Genomic DNA, 6,703 nt, shown 5'->3' with positions numbered 1-6,703 from the left:
TTTTTTTACACTTGGCCAGAACACTTCATGAACCCACTCAATAAAAAATGGCCTGGTTACCCAAGCTTTGCTGTTTGCCCTCCACATCACATGCAATTTGCTTTTTATGACATTGTTTTTCTTAAATACCCTGGGGTTCTCAGAATGGTAGACGAGCAAAGGCTTCAACTTAAAATCCCCACTTGCAGTCCCACAAAACAAAAGGGTTAGCCTGTCTTTCATGGGCTTGTGTCCTGGCAATGATTTCTCTTCCTTTGTTATGCAGGTCCTCTTCGGCATTCTCTTCCAAAAGAGGCCTGTCTCATCACAGTTGAAAACTTGTTGGGGAAGGAAACCCTCTGCCTCTACATAATCTTTAAATTCCAAAACAAATTGATCAGCGTCTTCTTTGTTGGCACTGGAAGCTTCACCATGTCTCACCACATTGTGTATGCCACTTCTCCTCTTCAACTTTTCAAACTACCCTCTACTTACCTTGAAAATATCACTCAGCACTTGTTCCAGGAGTGTTTTTGATGAGGTCAGCATGCAAATGTAAAGCTTTTTCACAAATTATGCTCTCAGAAATGCTGTCACTGGCCAACTGTTTTTCATTTACCCATATGAAAAGCAATTTTTCCACTTCTTCAATTGTCTGTGTTCTTTGTCTTGTAAGTTTTTTAAAACCTCTTGCAACATTGGCTTCTTTAATGGCGTCTTTATTTTTTAAGATGGCACAAATTGCAGATATGGCAATCTGCGCTGCCAGATCACATACACGGACACCACTTTCATGTTTGGAAATAATTTCCTTCTTCACCTCTATTGTTGTTCCGTTAATGATTCTCTTGGCTTTGCAGCTTTTATCCATTTCTCACAGCGAGGGGTGATTGGCAGAGGGCTCCTGAGAGGACATGAACACAGACTGACTGCACAGTCACAAAAACAAATTGCAATAGTACCCCGGTTTTCGAACATCTCCGTTGACGAACATTTTGGTTTACGAACGCCGTACATTTTATGGATCTATGGTATCATTAGATAGTAAAATTCATACTAAATTTGCAGTTTTAGGGGTTGATTTTAAAGGTCTTCAACGAATTAATCCGTTTTCTTTCTATGGGGAAACTGCACCTCGGTTTTCAAATGTTTCAGAACTCAGTCTTCCAGAACGGATTACATTCGAAAACCAAGGTACCACTGTGGTTGCAAGAGGGCTACTTAGATTAGCTGAATACAGATTGATGCACTGGGTTCCACACAGTCACAAAAACAAATTGGTTGTAAGAGTGCTCCTGAGGTGAAATGAGCACAGATTGATTGCACACAGTCACCAAATAAGCCCAAATATCACCTCCGTGTTGCTAGGGTGCTCAGGACTCAACAGCCGACAGCTAGGCCTCAGGATCTTGCACTCAGTGGAAGCCGCGTGACATGTTCGACTTCCGAGGTGTGTTCGAAAATCAAAGCATTTACTTCTGGGTTTACGGCGTTCGTAAACCGAAATGTTCATCAATGGAGATGTTCGAAAACCGAGGTACTACTCTATCACCATAGCTCACGGGTGCTTTGAATAAAAAGGAAGTATTTAGTCAAGGAGAAGTTGGATGAAACATTGTGGAAAAGTAAAATATGGGAACCAAAGTGACCATCCAAAGGGACATTAACTAGTCATTTAATGGGATCCTATGCAGCCTTATAAAGAATGAAGTCGGCCTATGAGATACATGAAGATGTCCATAACGCATCATCCCGTGACCAAGGTGCAGATCAGTATGTGAGTGTGAGCCCATCTGAGGAAATTAAAAATACATATACATAAGTTTATTACCTGATCTATCCACAAACAATACTTGGAAGATGATCAAAGAAATTAACTGTATTTACTTCCAAGGGGCAGGACTCAGAAGAGGAAAACATTTTTCATTTCAATCTCTTTCTGTATAGTTTTCTTTTTAACCATAACTATGTGTTACTGTCATAACAACTCAAGAGGGAAGAAAACTTTTCAGGCTTTCCCCTCCTGCCCAAACCTTTGTGAGTGAAAAGCCCCTACCCACTTAGGAAAACACCTTTTTAGTAATTCTAGTTTCCAGTACCCAGGACTTTACAACCCCAGCTTCTAGAAATAGTCTGACTTGTCAGTAGGCCAGTTCTCAAGGTTGGCTCTGAAAGGTGGGCCCAGCTCATAATCCTATCAGTTTTAGAAGACCCCCTGACAGACACAATGGTGATCCGCACCAGTTATTAACTCCAGTCTACGGAGCCCTTACTTCCTGCCTCTGTGCAGTGCATTTTACATTCTCTTATGTGCTCCTCTTAGCTACCCAAACTCTTGATACAACTCTCTACTGCCCCAGTTGTCTCTATTAACAGCAACAGCCACTACTATTGAATTGTACAGGCCAGACACTCCGCAGCTTTCCCACATCCAATCAATTCTCTTGAGAACCCCGTAGGGCAGTTACTCTCATTTCCATTCACAGAGAAGCAAACTGAGGCTGGGAGAGAGGGGACTTGCCCAAGCTCACAAGGCTTGGAGTTGGTGGCACCCCTCAGCAGACCCGACTCCCCCCGCCAATGTGGGGGCGGCTCAGAAGGCCTAGGTCGAACCGGAAAATGCGCTTCTGGCGACCCAGAAACGGGACCTCCTGTCCCGAGCTGAAGCGAGGCCCCGGGCTATGCCAGGCCAAGCAGCCCGCAGACCCCAAGGCCAGGGCCACCCCCAGCCTAGGGCCGGCCAGTGCAAAGGCCTCCGCTCCCAACACACCGCGCGGCGGCGGGAAGCAGAGGGCAGACGGGCAGGGACGGTCACCTGCGCAGGTGTCACCTCGAAGGGTCGGGGGGTGGGGCAGCTGATGAGGAGACCGGAAGCCCAACAACCAACTCCCGGAAAAGCAAACCACGTCAGTGCGGAGCGTTGTAGCCCACCACCAGAACCGGAACCGGAAGTCACGCCCTGCCCGGAAATTGGAAGTGGAGGGAGACTAGGTTAGAGGGGGGCCGGGTCTCTCTAGGCTTCGGCGGTACTGTGCAGCTTTATCGTTTTAACCCGTGGTGGTCTTTGGGTTTCCTCAGGTCTCAGTCGTTACTTCCGTGCGGAGCCCTGGGTACAAGCCCAGGCAGCTTTTCCGCTTCCGGGAAGTTCTTTGTCTTTCTGAACAGTAGTTTGCTCAACTGCAAAGTGGAAAGAGGATGAAGCTGGAATTGAGACATCTAGGAGCCCGCCCTCAGCTGAATCAGCGCCCCACCCAGAAGTTTCACCCTTGAGTCTCTGCGCCACCGGAGGAAAGAAACCAAAAGGGGACTGGGTGGCTGCTGTTGGGAGACAGTGGTCCTGTATGGCGCCCGTGGACCCACACAGTCTATTGAGTACCCCTGCAGTCTCCCCAGACAGAAGTGGGCATGTGCCGTGGGGGGTTGACAGTCTGTCCTGGGAGAGACCCCCATGCCTATAGGAGGTTCAATCTTAGCCTTGTGTACCCCTTCCCCAAGACTTTCCAATTCCTGATGGCTAAGAACTGAAGTTTTAAAGTCATACTGAGCCGGTGTGAGTCTGGGTTTAGTCTGGATTGGAGTGTGGGCACACAGGTTAAACAGCACAGCCTGTAAGAGGAAATACAGAGATGCTAAGCAAGGCAGCCCTTCCACCTCACTCCTAACCCTGCAGGAGAAGGGACTTGGCTGTTAGGAAGAGGCATGCAGCTGGTTCCTCCCACTCTTCTTTTACTGGCCTAACCAACTTGGATGACGAGGGAATTCAGAGGGGCACTCCAGCGCCCCCTGCTGGGTTATCGTCCCCCACCCCCACGCCCACCCCCAGAGCCATGTCCCTGGGGAAGGGAAGATGTGCTTTTTGTGTACACTGCCACTGCTGGTCAGTTCTCCAGCTGGCAATTGGAGAACCACAGCTCTTTGCCGTGGCCCCAACCCTTGCTCCCCTAGTGACTGTGTGCCCTTTCCCCACTCACTCCCACAATGCAGTTTCCACTTTTCACCTCTTCTCAGCCTTCATTTCCCTCTCTGTAAAACAGAACATTGGACTAGATTAAAGACTTCCAATTATTATCCTGTCACCATGTCTCCAGCACCTAAAACTGGGCATAGGCTGGGCAAACATTTATTGGATGATGACTAAATGAGTGAGTGAATGAACAGAGAAGGCATGAATTTCATGATAAAGCCAATCTGATAAAGACCACCAGGGACACAGGTGTAGTTTAACAAAGTTAGGTTTGTTAACTTGATGCAGCAAGCACCCAGAGAAACCATGGGTGTCTCACTAAACAAAGGAAGAAACAGGGTTATCATAGGATTTGGCAGAAGAGGAGACTTTAGGTGAAATTGAAATGAAGCAGTGTTGACAGTCTCAAAGCAAATCTGGCTGTGTGGAAAAGGGTTAACATCTGGCGTGGGATGAAAAGTAGACTTATAGTCCTGTTTCCCTGGACACTACAAAGTTAAGATAAATATAGACTGTTGCGTTCAAAAACCCCTTATCTGAGACTCTGCACCTAGGTTGGTAATCCAGGCTGTTTCTCTGTGTCAAATCTGACCCACTAGACAAGAGGAGGATGTTCCATTCTCACTGATGTGATTTCAAACAGCGAAGTTTCTCAGCACGATGTCTTTGGTGTTAATTGACAAAAGAAGGTTTGACAGATTCACATTTGACAAAATCCCTTGATGACTCAATAATCGGGATGCGAGGGCCGTCAAAAGCTCCCATCTTCCAATCCAAAGTAACCCCAGCTCCTGCGACCCCCCGCCCCCATCACTCTGGGCCTCCGTTGGAATACTGAGTCAAACGTCCATCCCTGCTTGGGTGGACCTGTCAGCTTTCTAGCCAGGGGGTGGGCTCTTTGCGGGCTTGGCCCAAGTTTGGGTCATTTTCCTCTGCCCATGCCTGGCGTAGGATACCAGTAGGTATTCAGTTCATATCTTTTGAATCTAACTGTTGATAGGTTTTCTAAATGCAAAGAAAAAGAAGTGGAAGGAAGCATATCAAACTGATAGTAGCAGCGGTGTAAAACAGGTGGGAATGTGAGTGATTTAAAAAAAATCTTTCCCAAAATGGAAATTTCTAAAATGGAGCCAAATTAACGTTTGGAAAAAGGCGAAGAGAATGGAATTGTTGATTCTTTTAAGATTAAAAATGAATTATTGGCACTTTAATAATTAAAAAATGAGAACTAAAGTGTTGACAGCGTCTGATTAAAAAGAGCATTGCAACACGATCCCCTCTCGTTTTTAAAAGGGAATTGAAGTATTGATATAGTGCTTTTTCAAAAAATGGATTGATCTTCATGATTTAGAAAACGAAACCAAAAGAATGTTGGCGTTAACACTCTAACCATTACTCAAAAATTAAGCTATTGACTATATGGTTTTTAGAGGATTTGAATTGTTGAGAGTTGGAGACTAAACAAAAGGAAATTGAATTGTTGATAAAATTGTTGGCACTTTTAGGTAAGATTTCCTCACTCTGATGCCCAAGTATGAGAAGGGTATCATAGCAGTTCTCAGCCTCCCCCTAAAGCAGGGTGCAGGGCCCCTGAGGGTCCACTGCCCAGCTACAGGGTGGAATTTTACACACTTGACTGCCCTTTGTCCTAAAACTGTTTTTAGAAAATTGCCCAAGGGCCCTTCCCTGATCCATTAGAAGAAGTAGATACTCAGCTTTTGCAACCCTGCTGTCCCTTGAGAACACCTGACAGTTACATATGTCACCCGGTACTGTCTGTCTCAGCACAAATGATTAACATATGCTGGTTCCAGAATTCCTCCCATCCTCCCCACACTCCCATGATGCAGAGGTCTCTGCTCTGTTTGATGCAGTTCCTTCCTTGACTTCACTCAGGTCTTGCCATGCCAGTTCTTGGGCTTTTGTAGGAGCTGAAGTGGGGTAAGGGCTGGAGAGAGTTCGGGGGGTGGGGGAGAGGGGACTTGAGAATCCAAGAGTGGTTTTAGGAGAAAATTGTGGGGCAGTTGTAATGTGTGGAGACAGTGGACGGGAAAAGGGGGAAAAAGGGAACTTTGAGAAGCACTGTTGATAGAATCACTTTGGAGGGCAATTTGGCAATTGGTAAAGTTGAAAATGAGTACACCCTCCCACTCAGCAATTCCACTTCAGAATATGCCCTAGAAAAACTCCCACACGTGCACATGGAGATATGTCCAAGGACATTCATTGAAGCACAATTTGTAATCACACACACAAAAAATTGGTGTAAATGTTCATCAGTAGGGGAGAAAGGATAAATAACTAGAGTTGTTTTACAGTGGGATGCTCTACCATGAACCAGCCTGGGTAGACCCTGAAAACAGCATTGAGTGAAAGAAGCAAGTTGCAAAATCAGCCATACAGCCTAAAGCCATGCATGTATTTTTAAAAACCAAAACAGTGCAATATAGTGTTTATGGATATTTGTATATGTGATAAAAATATAACACACACATATAACACACGGAGTAGAAGGGTAAACACCAAACTCATTTTATCAGTCAGGATAGGTTAGGGCCATGTCTCTGTAACAAACACCCATCCCAAATCGCAGTGGCTTATAACAAGAGTTTATTTCTTGTTTGTTCTACGTGTCCATCAGGGGTTGGCAGAGGCTCTGGTTCCATGTCTCTTCACTCTAGGCCCAGGCTGACCTGTAGCCACCAGTTGCCAGGGCAAAGGGAAAGACAGCTTGGCAAATTGTCCTGTCTTTCAAATCTT

The sequence above is a fragment of the Rhinolophus ferrumequinum genome, chromosome 9 (genome assembly GCF_004115265.2).
Source record: "Rhinolophus ferrumequinum isolate MPI-CBG mRhiFer1 chromosome 9, mRhiFer1_v1.p, whole genome shotgun sequence".
Lineage (NCBI taxonomy): Eukaryota > Metazoa > Chordata > Mammalia > Chiroptera > Rhinolophidae > Rhinolophus > Rhinolophus ferrumequinum.
Note: the sequence above shows the minus strand (reverse complement) of the source record.